At 38.9% G+C, this 16,988-nt stretch overlaps 1 non-coding gene across 1 annotated transcript; it reads right to left on the minus strand.

The window, feature by feature from the left end:
* Positions 1-16,295: 16,295 nt before the first annotated feature.
* On the minus strand, positions 16,296-16,410 carry LOC136732699 (U5 spliceosomal RNA). Its single transcript, XR_010809983.1, has one exon. It is a non-coding gene; the product is annotated as a U5 spliceosomal RNA (small nuclear RNA).
* Positions 16,411-16,988: the final 578 nt, after the last annotated feature.

The following is a 16,988-nucleotide window of genomic DNA, read 5'->3' on the forward strand; positions in this document are numbered from 1 at the left end:
TTAGCTCATCAGCTTGGAACTGGTTTGCATCAAAGTGACAGTTTTGGGGAGGATGGCACCGAGAAGAGGCCAAATAGTTTGTTATTCTGCTATGAGATGTCTGGAGAAAGGGGCCTGTAGGTGATAAAAACTCTTTGAAGTGGATGAGAGCCGAAATCCCGACATAGAGCTACGAACCCAGGCCAACCGGCATTTCCAAAAGATGGCATGGATTGACATCAGTCATAAATCAAGCCCCCCTCCAATAGGACACTGGGGGCTGAAACCGAAATCCAATCTCAAGAACTCAGGAACCAATCACCTATTGATCTGACAGACTATAAAGGACAAACACGGCCTTTCTTTCTCTCTCTCTCTCACCTGAACCAGTAACTCGCTGCCACAGCTCAACCTGTAGCTCTGTTGCCCGAACCGGAACCAGAAACCAACCAAGTCTTTGCCGGCAACAGAAGAGTTAAACTGGGAGAAGGAGATTGAGCCGTACAAAGAATTCTTTTAAAGGACTTTATTAAATAAAGAACTTTACAGACTGCGCTGCCCGCCTGTGCCCACCTGATCAGTGGAGTTTTACAGCTGGACAAATGACTAAGTCGACTGAATACGAAAGTGTCAGTCATTTAAATAGCTATTTGAGTTTTAAGAAACTTGACCCTTGGAACAAACAGGGCCCTGCTTTCCTCAAAGACTTTGTCTTCAAGTAACTACGGTGGAAACCTGCTTACAAAGAAGATTTTGTGCACAACCTTGGAGCCTTCAAACCAGTGGAAAATCTGTTTGGAAACGACTCTACTTTCGCGAAACCCCAACTTCCAGGTGCATCGACTGAGTGGAAGTTCTTGGACAAAGCCGAACCGGACTGCCTTTGTTCCAAACCACACAGACCTCGTGCCGTGTGCTGTTATCTGAGCCCGAAGGCAGAGAGGCCTCTCTGCGACGAAGTTCAGATAAGTTTAACAGTTTGGAGTTCATGATTCATGACATTTGAGAAATCAATTAGAAATGTTAATCTGTGATTCATAACTCTAGAATGTGTAATATCATTTAGTTTTCTTAAATATAAATGTGTGTTGCATTAAACTGTTTTGTTGATAATTTTAGAAATAAAATCTGTCAACGCCGAGAAATATCTTCTCATTCCTGTTTAACTGTTTAGTCTGAAATTGACACAAGTTAATAGACATTAGATTATTGGTGGCCCTGCCTATCCTTAATCATTGAATAATAATCAGTTAAGGGAAATTGTGGTAACAAGTAATGATAGGATCTTTCTCTGTACCTAAACGTTAATGAGACTGATATATATATAACGAGAAGTTACCTGACATAAATACTAACCTGCGTAGTTATTTAATGTCTGACTAATAATACTAACAAGAGACTCACCTTCATCTTACTAACTGGTATTGTAGTCAATGTGTTTATAACCTCTTTTGTTTAAGATTTGTGTTATCATATGCGATCCCATGGTCTTTGATTTGGTCACGGAAGTGATTTGTCTTTGATTTGTTGATCTAGAGTTGAATTTTAATTAGTTTTTCCCTTTTGTATAATTAGTGTAGTGCTACATTTAGTCTTTGTTTTGAATAAATTTGACAATTTATATCTTTGGAATTGGTGTCTGCGTCCAATTATTACAGAAATTGAGTTCTACAAGATTCCAGGATTCGTGATAAGGTGATACTATAAATTCACTTCTTTAATTGAAATTTATAAGTGTACCTTACGCTACAGGTGGAACGGGAGCTTCGTGCCCTGGATGTGCATCCCACAAATCTCCATCAACTGCAAGATGCTATCCTATCAATATGGGCCAACATTTCTAAAGAATGCTTTCAGCACCTTGTTGAATCAATGCCACGTAGAATTAAGGCAGTTCTGAAGGCGAAAGGGGGTCAAACACAGTATTAGTATGGTGTTCCTAATAATCCTTTAGGTGAGTGTATATGGAAAAGGAACAATATGTGTACATCTCTGCATATGGTGCCCTAACAGATGTGCAAGTTACATGACAGACAGACACTCACACACACTTTCAAAGACAGACAGACAGACAGACACTCACACACACTTTCACACACTCACTTTCACACACAGACAGACAGACAGACAGACAGACACACGCATATTATGGGTCTTTGTTGGGTAGTGAAATGGGTAGCATCAGTCGCAGTGTGGGTAATGTCAGGGAGCCAATCATAGTCCCCGTTATTTGCATATCGTGGCGCAAAGCATTCTGGGAAAAGCAACTAAACACGTTTAGTCATGTATTTGTCCATAGTTTACACATGAGATGAAAGAGACAGTATGACGTATTGAGCACCTAGGATTCCTCATGTGTATGTGAGGGGCAGAGGAACCGGATCCCAAGTGTGCGTCCCAGGTGCTATAGGTTTCAAAGCATGCAGGGGAATAGGCACCCCACCCTGACACATATAGAAGACTGGATAGGGAGATATAAATAGCAATGGGGAGACTCTTGTACTTGGTGTGGCTCTATCCATATAGTGGGGCCAGCAGGTGCAGCAATAGAAGCTCAGCCTGGGGAGACTGGATTTAGCATTTCCTCTCCATTTTGATAACTATCCATAATCATTTCTGCAAAATACTTCTATGATACCTATGTATGTTTTTTACTTGTACTATATTATACTATCAAGTATCAGTGTACACATACAATGTGACCTGTTACATTAATACAGAGGCCACGGAAGGCCAGATCACTAATAGCCACTGTCCCCTGATATTACACTTTTTTACAATCACTTTGGCACTCATTTCAGAACCTTGATGTCATTTTTCAAAACTCTAGACACTAAACTCACACCCGATGATCAAAATGCACATTTTTCAAAACTCTAACACTTTTTTACAATTGCTTGGATACAATACACATCAACCTCAGATCATTTGTTCATTGAACTAAAATGACACAACTTAACATCAAAGTATTACCATTTCAAAATGCAATTCACACATTACATCTGAGATCACTGTCTATTCATTTCATTACAAAGATCTAACTATCAATTGATACAGCTGCTCAAAATGATAAGTGACTGTTGCATTACTCTTAATGCATAGTTTTATGGAAACTGACAAACAGTATTCCATGTTTCGATCATGAAAGTTTCAGGATAATGAGATCCATTGACACCAATAACCGAGGAGCATGGTTTCTTAGGGTTACCATAGACTTGACTGTGTCTTCTTGTTTGTGAAGGAACAGGACTGTGTTTTCCTGTCTGGGTTCCCGCAGGCTTAAGTGGGTTTGACCTACTATTAGAAAAAAAAAAAAAAAGGAGCGCTAATTAATTGTTCAATATCTGATACGCCGGTGATAATATAAAATAACGTGTTTATAGTTTATAGAAGTTTATAGTGTTTATGGTAAATGAAGAAAAGTCATTAAGTTATATACAAGTTCTATAAATGCAAACATTGAAAAGCATGTTTGTTGTTATTCCTATATAGGATTTAGTATTATTTGTGTTTTCTTGTTTTTTGCTATGTTTTCTCCCCTGTCGTTTATTGTTATTTTGCGGGCTTGCACGCCTTGGTTGTTGTGTACAAAACGATACATAGAAAATGGGAAAACGTGTTACTGTGTGGGAACAGCTCTAGTAAGACGGGCGACCCGCCACTTAAAGGTACACATGTAAGGTACATGTATGATAACTATGGAGTGAAGCGGTGCGTTTGACTGGACAATAGGTGACAGAAAATTAAGGTTTCCAGAAGATGGGACTTTTGATTCAGATAGACTTGAGCACCTAAAAACGGTTTTGCAAAATAGGAATACAAAGCATTAAGAAATGAGAAACCAAAGCTAGCTATCTTAAAACATTTGTTAGAGAAAAGAAAGAAAAGACAACAGGCATAATTCAATCTGAATGCCCCGAAGACAAATTAAAAATATATATATATGTTTTTCAGTATAAATGACAGTCCTCAAGATACTGAAGGAAAATTACTAGATAAGTAATAAATAAGGGTAGTTTGAGACACTGCAGGTCAATATAACATGCCAACCAAAACCATGGTATCTGAATTTACTATGGATATAAATTAATATGTGTCTCTTTGTATGTTTGTACGTTTTCAGTTTGCGCAAGGTAAATGTCCATATTTTGACTTTTTCATGTACTGTATAGTCCAGAATATGACTAAGAGAGTCATAAGTCACAAATAGTTACAGAATGATAGCTAAAAAACGCCAGTTAAATATGTTGTAATAACAGACCTACAAGAAAGTCAGCATTTAACTGTACACAGAATGCTATTGCAAACAGAAATAATAATACAAAATTAAGTTATTTAAATAGGTCTTACGAATACAGAAGTTAAAAGTAACATGTTAGAAATGGAATTAGAGCCAAATTTAGAAATAGGAATCCGAGGCAACCACAAACATTCGGTGAAGGTTTCTTACATATTGATAAATAGATAACCAGATACTCCAGGAAATTAACGATGTGCTCATTTGGAAGCTATGAGTTCCACAATGAAGAGTTTTTAAATCCCTAGAAATAGATCCCTAAATACAATGTGTAGGTAAGAAATTAACTATTGATCAGTTCAATCTGGATTCGGGAACAGTTCTTCTGAACCTGTACTGGTGTAGATTGGACTTCAATAGGAGGAAGTGACACAATAAAGACATGAGCCGCGCAGGAGGACAGTCTTAGTGCCCACGCAGGTTCTTAGTTGGGGAAATCATTGACTGGACACATTTTTTGAAAATGTGCTTTCCTGAAGTACCTGGACATCATTATTGAGATCAATGAAAAGGCTTATTTTCCAAAGATTAAATACATTCATTAACTACAATAATGTAGTGAAATGTATATAAATAGTAATAATACAAATCGATCAAATATAACTTGCATTTTCTTGTAAGAAATTAGGAATAGGAGAAAGAACAGCTGTTGGGATGCAGTGCGATGTTATCCAAAATTGAAAGCGGTTGAGAAAGGAGAGTTTGTTCTGTGTGAGACAAATGTACTGCCACGAGAGACTCTGATGGTGATTGACTGGAATATGAGGGAAAATAATGAAGTTACTACAGGTATAACTAAAGGTGTAACATAACTAATTTAATGAAACATAGTCATGGCAAGTTATAAAACTGTTTGGAAATAGTCCTTTCACAAACAGAAATACCCTATCAATTAGGAAGAGGGGGGCAGGGGGCAAGGGCCGTATGTGCTCCTCTGCTCCCCCTGTTCGCCTGAGCAGACAAGCAGCCTGAGATGAGAGAGAGAGAGAGAGAGAGAGAGAGAGAGAGAGAGAGAGAGAGAGAGAGAGAGAGAGAGAGAGAGAGAGAGAGAGAGAGAGAGAAGTCAGAGACAAGGCAGAGACTGTAAGTACGTGTAAGGGTTCATAACTTATTACAAACAGAGCAAGAGTGTAATGAATGGTAATTTACACTGCTTGTATTAATAATGATAATAATATTGATGTTGATACAGACGAATACATCACATACTAGATGACAACCGCATAAAACTAATAATAATGAAAATAGGAATAATAGGAGTATGGAAATAATTTCAAATTATGGTTTATTGGTAAAAAATGAATTGAGAAACAAAGATTAATAACTGCCATCATTTACCCAACTACTATTAACTATGGTGTTGAAGGAGCTGCTGTAATAGTTATTGTAATGTTCTCAGGTATTTAAGTTAGATAAAAGGACAAAGATAAGCACATTGTTTTGAAACTTTGACAACTCCACACAAAAAGAGTATCTACACTAGGAAGTAAAGCTGATTCAATAAACACAGGAGATATGATGCTGCTGACGACAGCTGAGTGCTGTACTGAAATAATTTGATAAATGAGATAAATTGGAATCAAGATTATTATTATTTTGAATTGTCCCTTTACTAGAAACCTTATAGATTGTGCGAATGTCAACTAATGTGATAGAGATGCCTTTTATAAGGACGATCTCTGATGTTGTGTGAACCACACATTGTGTCTTCAGACTGATTTATTCCACATGGCAGATATGCATATTATGAATCGTGTCCTGAAGGAACCGATGTCTGACCCATATGGAGAAGATGCTGGTGTTCTTGTTGAGACACAGTAGGCCGAGGGCGCGGCTTTAAAGACAGCCTCACAGCAACTTGAACAGACCAATGCTGAGGTCCACTACGCTGAAGTGATGCTTGACTCAGTGGAGAAATAAGTTAAAATACTATAATTAAAGGTTTTCCAGATTATAGGAATCTACAATATATTGTGAAACTGCTCAGATGACGTCCGCAGTAGCACATATTCTTCTATTGATAGTTTAATTTATAATGTACTATTAGTGGAGATGTCACATTATTCAAATGAATAGAATGACAGCCATGAAGTCAGAATCAGTCCATTGCCCTTCACTTAAGATTTGTACAATGTATAATGTTTATAAATCAAAACGCAACAAATATATGTACAATACAGTTTACAAACTGAATTTGTAAAAAAGAATGTTTTGCTGACTTTTGTATTCTCTTTGAAGCAACAAAATGTATGTGTTATGTATGTCGTAACTAGGGTTTGACTTTTATGACCTGGGGCTGGATGAAATTTAATTTGAGATGCACTGTAAAAGCTCCAGGAAATTGCAACTGGCCACTGCACCTTCCATAAGAGAGCTCAAACATTTGCTAATGCATTGGTTGCCTCACAGGCACTCTTTCCCTGGTTTGCCCATGTGGCGCATGGTGTTGGCCACACGGGCAAAGGGGGGATGTGTGCATCAGTCTTTTAAATTGGTTTGCCCCAGGTTTTATAGTAACAGCTTAGCAATATTGTAGAACTTGCCACATTTGTCAAGCTCATAATCCTGCAATATGCAAATAGATTGTGTTCAAAAGCTTAAATGTTGTGGATATGAATATATACTTGTAATAATATATAGGTGTTCTAAATGGGTTGAAGCCTATCCCGTAGGAAGGCTGAAGTAGTAAAAGTAGCAAAAATACAGTTAAGGGATGTTATATGTAGATTTCGCATTCCAGGGAAATTTCCAGTGATAGGAACACTCACTTCACTGGGACAATAGTGCAGGAACTATGCAAAGCCCTGCGAGGTAAACAACATTTTCACTGCCCCATCAGGCTCAGTCAGCTGGAGCAGTGGAGAAACAAAATGGGATATTAAAGAATAAGCTGTCTAATATATGCAAACAAACAGGACTCAAACGTCCAGATCCCCTTCCTATAGTCCTAATGACAATGAAATCGTCAGCAAATTGAGAAAAACAGGTCTTTCTCCGTGTGAGATTATTATGGGATGACTTATGAGACTCTCCATCACTCCTCCATTGTCTGTAAGGGAAATGGACATCCACTTGATGGATGATGCTATGTTGTCTTTTTGTATGGGACTAACACGTGCTTTCGAAGCTGTCCATTCACAGATGAAAGCCGCCCAGACTGAACCATCCCAGCAGGTTTACCACCCCTTCCAGCAAGGTGACTGTGTATATCAAAGCACACAAGAGAAAGTCCTCCCAACAGCCCAGGTGGACAGGGCCCTACCAGGTGCTCCTGACCACCCACACAGCTGTGAAGTGCCTAGGAACGACGACATGGATCCACTCCTCACACTGCAAACTTGCCAATCGAGGCGAACAGCACAACCCTGGTGGAGAACAGAGGGATAAAGGAATTGTTCTTCCACATCAGATTTGACATTACTGTATGTATGCAGGCCCTTGTAATTGCTTTTCCAATACTGTCAACTGGTTATTGATGATTGATTTCACATTGTGGTACGAGTATCGAGTGAAATGAGTGCTATCCACCTTAACAACACAGCGATAACATGGAGCCGGCAGGTGATCCAGGTCACAATAGAGGTCAAGCAGTGGGAGGAGGAAGACGTGGTGGTCAAAGGTGTAGCGTAAGGTACACTTATAAAATTCAATTAAAGAAGTGAATTTATAGTATCACCTTATCACGAATCCTGGAATCTTGTAGAACTCAATTTCTGTAATAATTGGACGCAGACACCAATTCCAAAGATATAAATTGTCAAATTTATTCAAAAACGAAGACTAAATGTAGCACTACATTAATTATACAAAAGGGAAAAACTAATTAAAATTCAACTCTAGATCAACAAATCAAAGACAAATCACTTCCGTGACCAAATCAAAGACCATGGGATCGCATATGATAACACACAAATCATTAAACAAAAAAGGTTATAAACACATTGACTACAATACCGGTTAGTAAGACGAAGGTGAGTCTCTCATTAGTATTGTTAGTCAGACATTCAATAACTATGCAGGTTAGTATTTATGTCAGGTAACTTCTCGTTATATATATATCAGTCTCATTAACGTTTAGGTGGAGAGAAAGATCCTATCATTACTTGTTACCACAATTTCCCTTAACTGATTATTATTCAATGATTAAGGATAGGCAGGGCCACCTATAATCTGGTGTCTATTAACTTGTGTCAATTTCAGACTAAACAGTTAAACAGGAATGAGAAGATATTTCTCGGCGTTGACAGATTTTATTTCTAAAATTATCAACAAAACAGTTGAATGCAACACACATTTATATTTAAGAAAACTAAATGATATAACACATTCTAGAGTTATGAATCACAGATTAACATTTCTAATTGATTTCTCAAATGTCATGAATCACAAACTCCAAACTGTTAAACTTATGTGAACTTCGTCACAGAGAGGCCTCTCTGGCTTCGGGCTCAGATAACAGCACACGGCACGAGGTCCGTGTGGTTTGGAACAAAGGCAGTCCGGTTCGGCTTTGTCCAAGAACTTCCACTCAGTCGATGCACCTGGAAGTTGGGGTTTCGCGAATGTAGAGTCTTTTCCAAACAGATTTTCCACTGGTTTGAAGGCTCCAAGGTTGTGCACAAAATCTTCTTTGTAAGCAGGGTTCCACCATAGTTACTTGAAGACAAAGTCTTTGAGGAAAGCAGGGCCCTGTTCGTTCCAAGGGTCAAGTTTCTTAAGACTCAAATAGCTATTTAAATGACTTTCGTATTCAGTCGACTTAGTCAATTGTCCAGCTGGATGGCTGGGCACAGGCGGGCAGCGCAGTCTGTAAATTTCTTTATTTAATAAAGTCCTTTAAAAGAATTATTCGTACGGCTCAATCTCCTTCTCCCAGTTTAACCCTTCTGTTGCTGGTAAAGACTTAGTTGGTCTCTGGTTCCGGTTCTGGCAACAGAGATACAAGTTGAGCTGTGGCAGCGAGTTACTGGTTTAGGTGAGAGAGAGAGAGAGATGCCGTGCGTTACCCTTTATACGCCTGTCAGATCAATAGGTGATTGGTTCTTTAGTTTGTGAGATTGGATTTCGGCTTCAGCCCCCAGTGTCCTATTGGAGGGGGGCTTGATTTATGACTGATGTCAATCCATGCCATCTATTGGAAATGCCGGTTGGCACGGGTTCGTAGCTCTGTGTCGGGATTTCGGCTCTCGTCCATTTCAAAGAGTTTTTATTTCCTACAGGCCCCCTTCCCCAGACATCTCACAGCAGGGATTCCAAGCTATTTGGCCCATTCTTGGTGCCATCCTCCCAAGACTGTCACTTTGATGTAAACCAGTTCACATGCTGATGAGTTAAGGAAATCTGATAAATTTGGGGGGGAGAGGTCTTCTTTAGATCAGTGCTTCAGCTCAGAGCTAAAATGCTCTTATCAGAATACACCCAACATAACGCTACACTGGTTAATTCTGTTCTGGGAAAACCACAATCCTGCAGGTTTAATAAGTCTCTCTACACATCAGTCCCTGAGTACCTTCAACCAATGGTCATTTTGACCAATTAAGCCCAAGAATTGAGTCAATTAAGTTGTCATGGACTACCCAGTGAAGACGTGAACTAACGACTAGGTCACACTGTGAGCTCACCAGAGCAGACATTACACTGAGCTCACTGTGAGCTCACTTAGCGCTTTTCCAGCGACATGGTGCCGGTGCTGGAGCCGGAGCTGCTGCTCGGCCTGGGATCCAGCTGATCTTTTTTGAACCGGCCCGCTTTTCCAACGGTTTTGACGTCACTGGATGTGGGCATTCCCAAGCATGGAGTAGAAGTGGAGAAACACAGCAATAGTAATCAGCACCGAGGCGACTGCGTCTTTAAACCCCATTTAACATCACAATCAAACTCATTCCGCGTCTATGGCAAATCGTAACCCTAATGTTACAAATGTTCCCTAAACACCTATTTTGCAGGATCAATAAAAAATTATTAGGATTTTTTAAACTTTTACTGACACACATAGTTAATAGCAATGTGTTATAACTTTACCGAAAATAATAATCTGTATATCTTTAATTGTTTAGACGTTATTAAGATATAATGCATCTTTCACATAGGGAACATTTGTAACATGTTAGGAAAAACAAACAAATGATTTGAAAATATTCATAATTACAGCATACAATTTGTCAGGCTTCATAACAATGGTATTTATAACATACTCTGTAAAAATCAAGCAAATAGCATTTGTGGTTCACGAGAAAATATGTATATATAATCAAAGCTATCAGACTATAGCAGCCGGTGTATGAAGACACATACGATTATACAGCATTATTTGGCAGCTTCGCAAGACCTAATTTTAAACGTTGTTGGTAAGTTAGATAATTAGTGGGGACCCGCTATTTGCAGTTCTTCCCCTCCATAATTGCTAAAATAAAGTTTTACTGACATTTTATTGACCCTACCACTGCATAGGGCACATCTGTAACATGAACGCTACTGAATGGCACATACATTGAAAACTACGGAGAACTGAGACAAATCCACTTTACACTTCATAAATAATCTTAAAACGTTTCCAACCAAGGCAACACCCACTTGAAATACGTTCATTCTCATTTTTGGTAAACAAAAAGAGAGATTGTTACATATGTTCCCTATGATGCATCTACAGAGAGAGAGAGACAGACAGACACTAACACTCTCTCTCTCTCTCTCTCTCTCTCTCAGCTGGGAGTGTGTGGGAGGGGTCTGCAGTGAGCGGGAGTGCTGCTGAGAGCTCTGTCCTTTGGCTGCGTTTTTTTGTTGCTTTACTTTTTTCAGTTTGTTTATTTTGTCTTCTGTTTTCAGTGCTTTTCTTATTGTGGGGGAACAGGGGAGGGGAGGGGGGAGTACCGGTAGTTCTTCCCGGGTCGGGGGGTCGGACCCCCTGAATGCGTCTTTTGAAAAACTGACCCGACGCCATGGAGTCAAGATCGCTCCGGTGCAGTTCTGCCCCCTAGAGCAGTGTGTGTTAGCGGTTGGGGAGGTAGCAGGGTGTGAAAATATCAAGTCTGCTGCCATTGTTATCTTCTTAAAAACCACTGATCTGCTCAATCAGCTAGTGGCTAATGGCACAGTGTTAGACGACACTTTCACCCCGGTGTTGCCGCTCGCTGCTCCTGCCCGGAAGGTAACGCTGTCTAACGTCCCTCCGTTCATCCGCACCGGCTCGGGCAGCTGATGTCCGGCATTAAGAGGGTCCCGCTGGGCTGCAAAGCCCCGCAACTGAAACACGTCGTGTCCTTCCGAAGGCAGCTGTATATGATCCTCAATAACATCAATGAGGATCTTAATGTCTCCGAAGTTGGATCTCTCTTGCTGCCACCACCACGAAGATTGCTCTTTAGTAATGTTGGAAAGTCAAAGACAGCAACCGTCAGGGTTCTTGCATATGACGTATTCGTGCTGCACCTCTCTGCAAGGATCCAGGACAGTTTGTCAATGTAAACTCCAGTGCCTGGGAATATTTCCACCTAAAAGACAATGGTAAATAAAAAACAAGTTTATCCCCAAACTATTCTTATATTATGTTAAGTGGAATACATTATCAGTAAGGCTGTGATTTTGTTACAGAAATGTGTTATTAAAGACCACAGTATGTCTCAATTCTAAGTTTATTAATTTACAGACATAATAAAGTCAGTGAATCTGTGACACCCATAATTCAATTACATTCTTATTATCAACTATAACTATGAATATAACTGATAATGTAGCATCATTAGATTGTTTACAACCAATATTTGTTTTCAATATATATATTTTTACCTTGTCTTTGTAATATTGTAGACCAAGAGTGTTATACCTGTTTTGGTGATTCTTTGTCAGATTCAGAACAATTTGCTGTGGGGCTGTCAGAACCACTTGATGGTGACAGACTTTTGTCTTCATTGCTGATAAATGTGGCTTTTGTTACAATTTTTTTCAGATTGTCCAAAAGGTCTGGAATCTCTGGAGAAAAAAACCTTAGTATTAAATGATAATCATTTCTAGTAATATATTTAATGCAAAGTGAAAACAAAACCATCAATGCCTGCAATTATACTTGAGAGACTTGCTCTATGTTATTGGCAAACTGACCTTTTTGTGGGTCATTAACATTAGCTACAAAAAAAATAAAAAAGATAAAATACAAGAATTACCAGGTCTAATGTAATGCATATAGTCATTAATGTAGGATTATGAAGTTATGTTGAAAAACTTTATTTAATAATCAGTATTATTAAACTATTAGACAGTGCACATTAAGAGTCTGTATTGTGGTTCTAGATTACTTCAGTATGATCAACTATAATACATTACTCTGGAATCTAAATTACTGAAGAATAACATTTATCAAGGTAAGGAATTATTTGCTATAAATAAAAAAACTTACCATCAACCATACGGTTTCGAAGACATTGGTTTTCATTTTTAAGTCTTGTGTTTTCCTTTTCGAGCTGCTTAACTTTTTGCTGTAGCTCAACTTCACTGGACTCTTTAAATGTCTGTAGAATATGACGGGATCTAATTCTTGAAGCTCCATCGGTTTTCTTTCTTATTTTGTGCTGTATTCAGAGAGGAAAAGAGTTTAAAATGAAAATATATATATATATATATATATGAATATGATTAAAAAAAAACAATCCTGCAATACATTTATTTAATATTTGCAGTAATTATCTCACCGGTAACTGTGGTTCATCAAGGTCACTATCATCTGAAATTTGAAGTTTTTTGTTTGGTTTAGGTACTCTCTTCATTTTAGGACAGGGCATTTTTGTTAGGTCATTAAGTTTTCTTCTTAGTTCGCCTTCTTTTCCTAAAATAAAAATAAAATAAATAAAACCCTGCATTATGTCCACAGATATTTGGGGATTATATTTATTTGTCATAAAAATACTGTGCTTTGACCATACAAATTAAGATGAACAGCCAACACTGAATCAAAACTGAAGTTAAATTATATCTGGTTTAATTTATTTTGTGATTTGGGGGATTTTATTGTAAAGCACAACACACAATAAATCGTTCTTACAAATGCCAGTCAAGTATGACGAGTTTTTAGCGCCCTCACCACCACCTACCATGTTATAAGAGTATGTTAGACGTACAACACATTAATAACTTAAACATTCATTTCAAATATACTGTGATTGTATATATCAAATAGCATGTAAAGACTTTAATGTTTTTTTTTTTTTAAATAAACATTGTTACCAGTCATAATGATCTGCGCTTCATGGACAGGCCATCCACCTTTTGGAGGTTTGTTCGTGTCTCTCCACTCTGCTCTGAAGTTTCGAGTCGTCTCTTCGTCATCATCAGCAATGCTGAATAAATCAAAATTGCGAAAGCAAGCAGTGGGAATCACGCTGTAAGAGTCTTTGTCGACCCCACTTTCCCACTTCACCAACGCGTGCATCACCGCCATACTACCTTCACCTTCTCGTCTGTTTTTTCTGCGCCTTTTTCCCCCGACAAGTCACGGCACAAAAAACAGTCCCGCTCTGCATTCTGGTACTTGGCGTTCTTAATAACACCAACAGGGTGTAATCGCATAGACCACTCGAGTATAAAGTACTACATATCCCATCTGTTACAGTTTTTTTTCATCTTCTGAAACTGCAAGCGCACTACATAAAGTTTGGCAAATGAAGAAATTTGGATGATGAGTTTACAATCTTATAAACAGTATTTAAGTAAACCTAGATATGCAATTCCAAAAAGAACAGCATCGAGATGGAGAAACAGGATACAAAAATAATAATACAATGTTTATACTTTTTGTATTTTAATTACAGTATGTAATTATTGCCTTTTGATTTACATTTACAGAAAAAGAACGGCGGCAAACGTGGACTACCCAACAAGAAGCAACAAAGTTACTAAAATATCAGATTCTCAGGTAAGCTTCATGCAGCCATACATGTATAATTATAAAATCAATCCAAAAAATAGACCTTGTTTACCCTACAACTGATTTGAGTGTTAATTCTATTTAAGATATAAAAAAACATTTTATTTTCTGAACTAATAATCTGTGAACATTCTATTATCTCTATAATTTTAATTAATACATTTATTTTATTATTGGTGGAACATTATATTTTTCAGCTCAGATGATTTCACGTACCATAAATTTTTCTGTTAATAAATGTGCAAAAACAAATCAGATGGATAGGCCCCTACATATGAACATTAAGTTAAAGGCCTAGAGTGAGTGTTCTTCACTTCCAGTCATGGCGGGCCACAATCCAGCTCTTTGTAACTCATCAACAACCAAAGACCTGGGAAAAGGGTTAAATGGCTTCAGTTAAGCCAATTAGGTAATTAAGAGCTCAACTGGAAAAAAAACAGCAGGCATAGGGGTACTTTAGGACCACAGTCACTGATATAACCTACAATGTTGTTGTAATGAAAATCAGCAGACAGTGGGCCTCCTCCAGGACTAAGGTTGAGAAGCACTGGTCTTGAAGACCACAATAACAATCGACCTCAAGGGCTAGGGATATTCGAGGTGATGCTAAACCAGTCCTGAATGTTTAAATATAATGTTATTTTCTTGTAGTGTGCCGTTGCTGTTAATGCAACCAGTTATATTGAGCCATCAAATACAGAAGCTGACGAAAGACATCAACATGTAAATTTAGTTGTAAATTTAAAGTGTGTGTGAAAAGTATTTTGTATATGGAGATTAACCCATAGTTTCACAGATAAATTGTGGACCAGTGATATTCAGGATCTTCAAAACAAGTCCTGAATGCTCAAACTTAACACTTCTTTTTTTAGAGTGTCGTTGCTGTCAATCCAGCCAGTGATGTGGAGCCATCAGATACAGAAGCTGATGAAAAACAACATGTAAATTTCCTAAATTAATATGGTGCATCAAAATACTTATTTAGCACTTTCAACTGTTTCTTTGTGATTCCTAAAATTACTTTACAGGCTGGGGCTGGGGGAAGACACTGCGCCTGCCTGGAGAAGCCTGTACAAGCCCCCCTCAATAAGAGAGCTGGCAATCTGCAGTGGAGGGTGTTACACACCATTATTGCTGTCAATTCTTTTATTACTGTTCTTAACCCTGCTGTGTCCGACGCCTGCCCATTCTGTGCTCAGAGAGAGACCGTGTTTCACTGTTTCAGCACTTGCTCTCGGTTGTCACCCATTTTTAGTCTTTTAACTCGTCTTTTTACTGATCTTAACCTGATTTTTAACACAAAGGTTTTTATTTTAGGGGCGCGATACACCAGAAAGACCAAACATGTGGACCAGCTGGTAAACTTCTTGCTGGGCCAGGCTAAAATGGCCGTCTATAAGACTAGGAAGAACAGAGTGTGTGGGGAGGGCAGTGAGGATGCAGTGAGAGTGTTTGCCATGCTGGTCAAGTGCAGAGTCAGACTAGAGTTTAACTATTACAGGCTGATGAATGATTTGGAGAGTTTTGAACAGGTCTGGTGTATTAATGATGCCCTTTGTGAATTGTATGACGGGGAGTTGGTTTTTATTATGTAATTCATTTATAGGGTTTAGTATTTGATGGTTGTTTTGTTGTGTGTATTGGGTTGCTTTCTTTAAAAGTGTACAGATCAGTGGCGGAGTTAATGCTTGTTGGGGGGAGACAAACAAAGGGGAACACTATTTTTTATTTATTTATTTATTTTCTTTTGTATGAATTATTGCGTGTTGCAAACAGGCAATGAAGTCTGATAAAAGTCAAAAAGTCTCTCTCTCTCTCACACACACACACACAGCCAGCAAGACACACAGAGCCAGCCAGCTCAGCGATGACATCACAAACATCTCTCTCAGGTGACTCCTATGACATCACAGAGCACGTACATTCCGTTGCTTGCCGTCTGTCAACCACTCAGTCACTGCCAGCCAGACTGGCTGGCTGACTGGATGGTGGGGCTGCTTGCTGCTGCTGCGTACCTTAGCAAGCTTATTTGCTTGACCGGCCTTCCTCCTCCGCCCACATGCCCACCTATGTCCGATCTGCTGTTCACCTGGATCACAGCTCCGCCCCAACAAGGCAGAGCCTCCCAAGAATGGTACAAACTCACCCACGATCCCCTCCACGGAAAGCTATAGCAAAAGGCAAAAGCATTATACGTAATGAAGAGGAACCCGAGTCCAAGACGCATCCGACCAGCCATACATATTTGTGTGTATTAAAGATCACATTTTATTACATTTAGATTTTCTGTACTTTATTACATATTTTTGTGATTTTTAAATGTATTGTTTCTTTTCCTTATATATGTATGTATGTATGTATGTATGTGTGTGTGTGTCTGTGTGAAAGTGAGTGTGTGTGTGTCTGTCTCTGTGTTTGTGTGTCTGTCTCTGTGTGAAAGTGAGTGTGTGTGCGTGTGTCTGTCTGTGAAAGTGTGTGTGTGTGTGTGTGGGTGTGACAGTGTGTATGAGTGTCTGTCTGTCATGTAACTCGCACATCTGTGAGGGCACCATTTTTGCAGAAAGAGATGTACACATTTTGGAGCAACATATGCTGCCATCCAGACATCGTCTTTTCCAGGGACATCCCTGCATTTTTCAGCAGGATAACGCCAAACCACATTCTGCCCAGATTACAAGCGCATGGTTGCGTAGGCAGAGAGTGCGGGTGCTAGCATGGCCTGCCTGCAGTCCTGACCTGTCTCCGAATTGAGAATGTGTGGCGCACTATGAAGTGCAAATTAAGACAACGAAGGCC

Source organism: Amia ocellicauda, unplaced genomic scaffold (assembly GCF_036373705.1).
Source record: "Amia ocellicauda isolate fAmiCal2 unplaced genomic scaffold, fAmiCal2.hap1 HAP1_SCAFFOLD_35, whole genome shotgun sequence".
Taxonomy (NCBI): domain Eukaryota; kingdom Metazoa; phylum Chordata; class Actinopteri; order Amiiformes; family Amiidae; genus Amia; species Amia ocellicauda.